The sequence below is a fragment of the Abramis brama genome (genome assembly GCF_963993115.1).
Source record: "Abramis brama genome assembly, chromosome: 16".
Lineage (NCBI taxonomy): Eukaryota > Metazoa > Chordata > Actinopteri > Cypriniformes > Leuciscidae > Abramis > Abramis brama.
This window is the reverse complement of record NC_139978.1, coordinates 5,245,049-5,255,206: the sequence shown is the minus strand read 5'-3', so window position 1 is coordinate 5,255,206 and position 10,158 is coordinate 5,245,049. Positions and strand designations below refer to the sequence as shown.

The 10,158-nt window shown below is 35.8% G+C and overlaps 1 protein-coding gene and 1 long non-coding RNA gene across 2 annotated transcripts in view; one reads left to right on the top strand and one right to left on the bottom strand.

Moving 5' to 3' along the window:
- The window catches only part of LOC311066240, a 1,673-nt gene extending 1,350 nt beyond the window's left edge, over window positions 1-323 (bottom strand). The window contains exon 1 of the long non-coding RNA XR_014603041.1: window positions 1-323. This exon is cut by the window's left edge and continues 544 nt beyond it. This is a non-coding gene — a long non-coding RNA (uncharacterized lncRNA).
- Window positions 1-10,158, top strand: part of tcf7l1b (transcription factor 7 like 1b) — an 83,356-nt gene that overhangs the window by 23,479 nt on the left and 49,719 nt on the right. The gene's annotated exons all lie outside the window — the stretch shown is intronic.

The window sequence follows — 10,158 nt, the reverse complement described above, 5'->3', positions numbered from 1 at the left end:
GCATTATTGTCATTCATCGCGCGTATATCTTTGGTCTAAATGAGGTTTAGAAGTTTATGTCACAGTGTCTGTGTAATTGGTTGCGTAAATAGAGTGAAGCGCATTCATGTAAAGTTTGAAAAGGGTGCAAAACAATGTCTGACCTCGAAGTAAAAGAGCCAAACGGGTGAAAGCCAGAACTAAAGACATCATGACATAAACTCATGTTCATTATCTGAAGCTTTCTTTCAAGATGACGGCAAATTCTTCTCTATTTTCATGTAAAAGTGTCATGAATCACATGTAGAGCCTGAAACTTAAAGATTTTCCTACACTTTCCCCTCAAAAAATTTAAGAAATTCATGCAAACTGAAGAAATTAGGCCAGAAATATGCCAGTCATTTTACAATAAGGTCTCATTTGTTAGCACTAGCTCATGAGCTAACAATGAACGATATATTTTTACAGCCTTTATTAACCTTTGTTAATGTTAGTTAATAAAACGTGATGTTAGCTCACAGTGCATGATGCAACTAATGTGAACAGATACAACTTTTGATTTTAATCATGTATTAGTAAATGTTGAAATTTAACATTTAACTAAGATGAATAAATGCTAAGTATTTTTCATTGTTAGTTTAACTAATATAGTTAACTAATGAATCCTTATTGTAAATTGTTACCCTAAACAAAATGTTATTTAATAATAAAAGATACAATGTGATTATAATTAATATAATATTACTACTACAACTGCTAATTATTATTATTATTATTATTATTAATATTAGTAGTAGTAGTGATATTATAAAACAATATAAATCTAATACTGCGAATAATAATAATAATAATAATAATAATAATAATAATAATAATAATAATTAAAAACATAAATCATTATTAAAATAAAATATTTTGTATTATTTGTAGTAGTAGCAGTAGTAAATTACGTTTTAGTATTATGATTATTATTATTATTATTATTATAATAAAAACTATATATCATCTACGACTACAAATAATAATAAAAATATTTAACATGTAAATTATTAAAACAATTTTTTTAATTGTTGTAGTAGTAGTTGTAAATTACATTATTATTATTATTATTATTATTATTATAAAATAATGTAAATCTACTACTACTACTACTACTACTACTACTACTACTAATAATAATAATAAACAAAATATCAATTATTTCTAATAAGTAGAGTAGTAATAATTTACATTTTATATACTTTAATATTATGATTATTAAAGAGAACAAGTGTGAACACCAGCCAGTGTGAACTTTGTACTGGGATCAGAGCATGGGGAAAAACTAGACTTTATTTGTCCATCCTCGTCATCAAGAGACCGTCGGTTTCAATTTGATCTTGCGCCTTTTCTTCTTTTAACCTTTATCCAAGCAACAGCAAAACAAGATATTAAATGTTTGTCATGTTAAATGACAGTATTTGTCCAAAATTGACCAAATCATGCAGGATTATGCTATAAATGCTTGATTTTCTTGTGTTCTGCTTCTTCTCAGTTCCTCTACTGTGAGTGCGTCGTGTTTCGGGCCCTGTTCCTCTCAGTCAGACTCTCTGGAAGGGTTTGGTGTAAATACCTGCGAGCTCGTAGTTTGCACGTAATTGTCTCTGTAATAGGGTGTTGAGGAAATGTAGGTATATCAACTTCTAGACATCTTAATTCCTCCTCCATTGTTCACACCTCATTTTAATAGTGTGACTCAGTCTTGCTTTTCTATACAAAAGGAAATTCCACCTTTACATGACTTCACCCTGCTAGCTGAATTACATGGAAAGTCCTCAAAAATTCTCATTTCCAATACGTTATGAACACGTGAGCAGTGATTTTGAGAGAGTTGCTTGACGACGGGGGCTTTTACGAGACATTAGGACGCCTGTGCGTTGACGTAAATGTATTTATTAGCCGTTTACACAGTTAATTGCATGGGTATGTCTTTTGTGATTCAACGTCTCGTTTATTTTGATTCCGATGATGAAAAAATAAAGCCAAAATAGCATTTGTGTTCATAACATTCTCACTATTCAAATCCACCTTGCGACACAATGAATTTCCATTTACTTTAGGCTTCTAATCCCATTCAAAGTCTTCAGTCGGGAATGAAAACAATGGACTTTGTTAGCTTGTTAGTTTAACGTGTCTAGCTAATTTCTCAAAAGTGTCACGCACACAGTTGGCTCCATTAGCAACTGGCGAATTCTCCAAAAAGCCGATTCCGGGTGTGTTTGTCTTCCCCTCCTTTACCTTGTCTCAGGGTGAGTTTTTGACCCCTGACCCCTCGGACCCTCGACCCTGATCCACCTCATGACTACGTAGACCCTCTGTGGACTTCATCAAAACCTCACGCAGTCAGTGGGACTGGATGCTGTTTGCTTTTCTCATTGTGTTGCTAGCTTTCCTGTTTGTTCTGCTCTAAAACAACACGGATGATGGAGCGTGTTTTGAGGAAGGCCCGCTGGTGTTGACAGCCAAGGATTTTGCCCTGGGCGTTATGAATAAAGATTATCTTACCCATGAATGAAGAGATCAGCGGGGAACAAAAGGAGTAGTTCATCCAAAAACTGAAAATTCTGTCATCATTTACTCTCTTTCTTTCTTCAGTGGAAGAAAAACTGGTTTTGAGGGACGCTAATGCTACTCTTGTGTGGATGGGGACCAGGAAGTGTCAACGTCCAAAAAGGAAAAGGGAAAAAATATTAGAGTTTCTAAACAACTCAAAAGTTGTCTTATGAAGCTATATTATAGCTTTTTGTGAGGAACAGATTAAAACTTAACCTAAAATGTGAAATAATAGTCAGAAAAATCTTACTTTTTAAAATCAAACAGTTTATTGAACCTGTTGAAGATAAAATATAAAAAATGTTTTTTGTCGAGTGTCATATTCGATGCGTCAGGCTTTTATGGCTCATAAAGTATGATATATTGAGAATATTGAACTCAAGGAGGGAAAAAACACCTACATTTTATCCAAACTGAGCAAAAATATGGAATTTGGTGCAAATATTTATATGGCCAAAAAGTAAAGTGAAATTCTGATGCTTTTGATTCTCATTCTAAATCAATATCTTTATAACAGTTTAGCTAGTAGGGGTGTAATGATACATCGTTATTATCAAGATATCGCGATGATATGTATCGTTAAACACAGTCGGTAATGTCTTAAGTGAGTGTAAACAGTTGAGAAAGAAAAGCGTGTGTATCAGTATATTGGATCAGTGCATTCGCTCTAAAGTGACGACAGCCTAATATTCCTGAAGAAAATCACTCGCTGACTGAATACATTTTGTAACTCTAAGGATTAATCTATATTTTATTTATAAAAAGAAACTATGCAGTGTTATTTTACATTCGATTTCAATTTCTGAACTTTAAGTTGTATTATTATTTGTGTTATTGCTAATTTGCTTATTGTATTACTGACTGTCTAGTTTATTAGTTATTTGTTCTTTAGGCTGCTGATTTTTGTTCATGGTATTGGGCTGCAACAGAATGCGTTGCAAAAAGACACAGAATAGATATGTTTGATGTCTAAATGTTTGACTTAATGTTTTTTAACCATATTGAAATCGAAACTGGGAATCAATAAGAATTGGAATTGCTAAAATTCAGGTGATACCCGACCCCAAGTATAACACACTACTTGCATAAAATGCATAACATTTCAGCTGTCACTCGATATCTGCCTGTAATATGTCTCAGTAAGATGATATTTAAATGCTTAGATTTATGATCAAAGCAATGCAGTGATGATTGAGAGATGAACAAATAAACCTGCCTCAAACTTAAAAGATGTCTGGATAATCAAACACAAGTTTCTTCAGTCCACTAAGTGTTCATCATTTCACAGAATAAAGACGTGAACCACAAGCTGAAGGTGCATGTTTTTACAATTATAATAAAAGGTCTTTTGCTTGCTAAAAAAAAGTGTAGCTAACATTATGCAGCTATAGCTAATAGCTAAAAGCTAAAAAACGATCAATAAGATTACAGAAGGCATGTAGTAGATTGTGGTTTTGCTGCAAAGTTTTGATCATGTTGATAATTTAGGGGCATTAAACATGTAGAACATTAGGCTTTATAGGGTTAAATTATTTACTGAAAACATTGCTTGACAGTCATAGTCCCCATTCACTTTCATTATATGGGAAAAGGGCAGCTTGGACATTTAGCTAAACGTCTCTTTTTGAGTTCAGTGGGAGACAGACAGACATGGGTTTAAAAAGAGTAAATTATACTATTGTCCTATTTGTGCACATAGTTTGCCTCTCTGTCACGACTTTATGTGCGTGCCTGCAAGTACACATGTTTTTGCGGCGCTTGAGTCAGTCGGAGCTTCCCTGCTGTGTGTGTGTGTGTGTGTGTGTGTGTGTGTGTGTTTTATGGTGAAGAAGGCTGTGTAGAGCCTGTATTAGTTTGTAAAGCTCAGTCCGAACACACAGGAGGTCTGGACCTGTTTCTATATGCTTCTTCTTGCGGAGCCCAACATACATTCAGCCCTCTATAGACAGCTGTGTGTGTGTGTGTGTGTGTCAGTGGGGCTTAAGAACGAACACAATCCGTGCTCTGTTTTCATAAATTGTGGTATGTTTGAGCAGAAACAAATGTGTTTAATTTAGTCCTGTCTGTTCCTTCCACCATCTCTCTCTCTCTCTCTCTCTCTCTCTCTCTCTCTCTCTCTCTCTCTCTCTCTCTCTCTCTCTCTCTCTCTCTCTCTCTCTCTCTCTCTCTCTCTCTCTCTCTCTCTCTAAAATGATGTGTCGTAGCAGTGAAAAGGCCAGTTTAAATGGTAGCAGTGTGTGTTCAGCCTCTCGTAACACAAGCCCTTATTGAGGAGCTCCACGATCAGATTTACACTCGAACAAATATTTATTTTATTTTTTTCAGCCTTAGAAACGCAAGTTTCTTAAAATCATTTTTCAAACTTAAGTCTGCGTAAGCTTAATAAACTTGTATAGTTTGTGTTGCCGACTGAGCAGGCGTGTAGAATGAACCCCGTTAAGTTACAACGCCTCGTCCGGCCACATCTGGACAGAGTTTGTCAGACAGTAAATTAGGCTACAGATTTTATAGCAGAATTGTTCTCTAGTCTAGTGTTCAGATATACGTAGCCAGCGCACGCCGAGTGTGTTTCCCTGTTTTATGTTCTTAACGTTCAGTTTTGCATTTCTGTGATGGATCCGTTTTCCTGGATCTGTTGTTATTTACATAAAAAGCTTTAAATGTTTAACTAACAAAGTTAACTCAGCTAACTTCTCAGAACCATTATAACAAACACATTGTATTTTCCTTTGGCCAACTTTCATTTATGAAACTTAAAATATAACTTTCACAAAAATTAGCAAAAAATAAACAATGCATGTCCGCCATGAAGTAAACATTTAATTTTAATATTTAATTTTGAATTTAATAAAAAGAAATGACGTTATGTAGATCGCCGTGTTCATCTGCATATAATTTAACGTCTTAAATTAGGATTGTACGATATTGGATTTTTGCCGATATTTTGTTTTTGCCGATACCGATATACATATCTTGCAAAAGTTCTCTTCCAGCACAAACACGCAAGATATTAAATCTTCATAATCAATACATTATCTGATCCTCAAGGCCGATTATTACATTAAGCCTTTATTGGCCGATTCAGACGTTGTCCTGATAATATTGTGCATCCCTAGCTTAAATATATCAGCCTAATTTACTGATGAAATCCGATATGATTATTGCCCGATGCCGACATATTGTTCATACGCACTGAGAATGCTATTCATACATGCGTTGTGTTATGAATTGCATTCTGACACGTATTGAAATGTAAATTGAGCTGAAAGTGTTTGTATTCACATACATGTATCAGCCTTTAGAAGTAGACTCGGCCTCATAGCTAGTGTACACACACACACACACACACCTCAGCTGACTCAATCGGTCACCCGTTCCTCAAGCTAGAGCCTCCCCAAGAGCTATCGGTATAGTTTAATGGTCTTTATCCATCAGCCTGAAGGGTTAAAATGTGGCCCTTCTCGTGAGCTTAGCATTTGTAGAAGAATCTGTAACGAGATATGCCAGCAGGTACTGAAACATCTCCGCACACACTGGTAATTGACTTAAACAATATGGCCGCCTGCCCTCAGCGCTGACAGAGCGCCAGCTCTCGCCAGATGCCCCGATTATTTTCTTGTGCTTCTGATTATGCGTACGGTTTCGATTGACCTTGCGTTGTGTTCTTGAATACAATAGCTCAATTATTCCATAGCGCTCGACTCCATCAGCTCTGTCTGTCTTTCTACGAGTGTGGCGTGAATAAAAGACCTTCTATGGCAAATTCATATTCAAACTATGCTGTTATCCTTTTTAAAAAATTTAATCTTTACAGTCTCTTCTGATTCACTGCTAGAGGATCGAATCAAAGCTACATTTCCTCCTTGACACAACCATGCGATAAGGACACTTTAATATGAATAAGCAAGGCCGCTGAAACAACATTTTTAATATGATAACATGAGCATTAATATCAGAATTAGTTATCCAAGTTTGCAGCCATTATGAAATAATGTTAGATATATAACTCATGCAAATAACTACCAGAACTTGCCAGTTTAGTGAATATTCACAATGCATTCATGATGATTTGGCAGACAGTTTAATGATGTGATATTTTTGTGAATGTTGCAATGTTTTTAACGCACTTACTCAAGTAAGAGATGCATCTGGTTTAAACTTTAGTACACTGTTACATTTTATTTGTCCAAGTTTTGAAGAAAAACAGATTATTGGAGTCTTTCTGCTTCAATATTTACATTTCAGTTTTACAGTGTTACTCACCATTTCTTTGTGATTATTTGTGAAATTTACTAACAAATTCTGAGTGGAAATGGTTTCGAAGCCGTTTCAAGCCGTGGCACTTTTCACATGTTTACTAAAAAATTAATCGTTTTGTTGAGGATTTAATGCTGTGCAACGATTAATCGCATCTAAAATACAAGTTTGTGTTTACATACTATATGTGTGTGTACTGTGTCTTATTATTTTGTAAATACACACGTGCATATAAATATTTTATATATAAATAACACATTTTTCTTAAATATATTCATTCATATATATTATATGAAGTTATATATACGACATGCAAATATTTCTCAAATATATACATGCATGTGTATTTATATATACAAAATAATTATACACCGTACACACTGGCTGGTACACAATGCGATTAATTGTTGCACAGCACTAGATACTGTAACTTCTTATTTCCATGCTAAAGTGTACAGATGAATGAATGAAGCATGTTCTCAATGATCGTTGTGTTGCTTCATAGCTATAATAAACACGAGTGGTCTTCAATAGAGTGGGAAATGTGCTCTCCATGCTGTCCCGGCCCCTTTTGATGGACTGCTAGTTACCGTAAAAGCCGAATCCATCCATCAGTCCCGGTCAGACCTTGGGATCTCTCAATTGTTCGGGTTAACCCTTTGCCCTGTCTCTATGCTTCCCTTGCACTCATAGAAACTCACATGCATCTCCGTCCGTCCTTCCTTACTAATAGTTCTTTTGTGCACAAGAGCGTGTTAAGAGGCCCGTTATAGGGCCATGTTGCCATGGAAATGTGGCAGGTTGACCTTTGACATGGTTTTTAGTGTTTTCAGGCAGTGAATGGAAGTGCAAGGAGGGCGCGCAGGTCACAATAGACGCCCGATGCGAGCGGCAGAGCTCTTGTCAAAGTCACTTAACTTCACCCGGTCCAAAAGATTCAGGGATACTTCAGACTTCAGCCATTACGCTAGTGCTAGAGACATACTTCAGATACGCCTGTGGATGGTGACCTCAAGCCAAACACTTGGAGTCTATAATTGTAAGTTGACTAGCTTTAGCGTTCTGCGTGGATTTGATTCATTCATGCATAAAAGGACAGGAAGGAAATGGTAAAAAGTGAGGCGTATGGTGCTCATTATGGGTGTGTGATATTGCCAAAAATATATCTCAATATTTTATTGATAACGATAATTAGACTATTTTGCCGAGTGTGTTTTTGTGCTGGTATCTTGGACTGCCGTGGACAGCTGACTCCTAAAGTTTTTGATATTTAATGCAGCTCAGAGGCGACATGAATGCATTTAAACCTGCAGTTACAAATGCATGAATAATATTTTGATGTTTTAAACATTAAATGTTGAATATTGTTGTTTGAAATGATTTAAAAAATAAAAAGATGCTTTAAAAATTCAATTAAGTTTGTTCAAAAAGTTTAAGTTCGTTCAAAAAGTTGATTCGTTCAGTAACGAAACACCGCTGTGTGTTGCTCAGAGACACAAAACAGTGCTGTATAATTTAAAATATGGACAACATTTTTTTATATTCCTTTCATACGGTTTAAATAAACTGTTAATATTGCTATTATTATTACTTTGAGAGGTACATTCCACAGTTCAATAGTAATATACAAATATTATAAGAATATAAAAATATTATAAATTATTATAAAATAAAAATAAAAGTTTGGTTTATATTGAAGATATTGTAACGATACAATATCTTCAATTTAAACCAAACTTTTATTTTGACGGCTTGAGTTTCTGTGTGTATGAAATGAAATGGTGAAATGCTAGTGAAGTGACACTCAGAATAGCTCTGGAGCTGAAGTTCATGCGTTCATGCGTTCATGCGTTCATGTGTTCATGTGCGACTGCAGACACTGAAAACACCACGTGTGTGTAGTTGACCAAACTGAGACACGCAGAACATGCAGACTTCAGATATCAGTGGCAGTCTTTATGCACTTTAATATTCAGAAACTAGTCCATATTAGGGCTGGGTATTGACACAAATTTCACAATTCGATCACAAGCTTGCGATTCGATGATATTTCAATTTGATATCGAATTGATTATTTTGGATATATATCAGGTCCAGTACATGGCAAATTTTCTCAAGAAAAAAAAAAATCTCAACTAATGCTGTAAACTATACATGGGAGTCAGTTGGTGCTACATTGCTATTATATTGAAGGTTAAAATCAACTAGTTTTGAATCAACATGTCCTTTCTTTTGATTTATTCATCTATTATTTAGCCAAATTCTGTGACATCCCGTAATATACAGTAAAAATCATATGGTTCTACAGACCCAGAAAGTGCCATATGAAAACCAGTCGGACCGAGTAGAAAAGTGTCCTTAGACAGTGTTATGGTGTGGAAAGTACACATAAATAGCCTGATTGAAATGTTTCGTCTAGCCACGCTGGTAAACAACTCGCACGGCCAAAACAAGCACACCTGCATGCTGAGCGGACTCACTAATGTGGCAGAGTTTACCTGCGGGATCCAGGGAAAACGCTCTGGGATGTGGATCTATCGGCATCCGACCGGTGAACTTATCATTAACCCTGTACCTGGCGTGCCAGCAAGTGCTCGTTTAACACTAGTCTCTGTTTACCCAAATCGCTATCATTGCTCAAGATTAATCTCTGAAGTTTGGTTGCATTCCTCAAAATCTGACAAAGCTTTGTGTGCCGCTTCAGTGCCGCCTAGTTTCACTGATAGTTAATCTCTCCTTCCAATTAGCATGATTGTATCTTGTTTGCTTAAGAATGATTACATAATCGTTTAATTACCCACAACACACTTAAACAAAGGAGCCCGGTTTGAAACAGGCACCGATTGTGTGGTCAGGTTGGACTAAGAGTAGGTGTAAATGACTCGTATTAAGCTGATGGCATGTCCTGACAATAGGCCTTCGTGTGGGGCAGGAGTGTCTGTGTGTGTGTGTGTGTGTGTAAGATTGAGAGATGTGATTAACACTTTAACACACCGGCCACAGGGAGGCCCATTGGGTTCATCAGGGGTCCTGAATAAGTACGGGCCACACGCTGGGTTCAACTGTGCTGATGAGTAGGATCACTTTCTGTGCAGAATACAATGATGCTTATTTTTGAGGTCTAATAATATAATTATACCATTAAACGGTGGTTACTTGGCATTATTACGTGGTTCTCTAGAATTTTTTATTTTGATAAACATCTATTTCCACTACTGTTCAAAGGTTTGGGGTCTCTACTGCTCACCAGGGCGCCATTTATTTAATACAAAATACAGTAAATATTATTTTAATCTAAAGTAACTTTTTAATAACTTTTCTATGTTAATA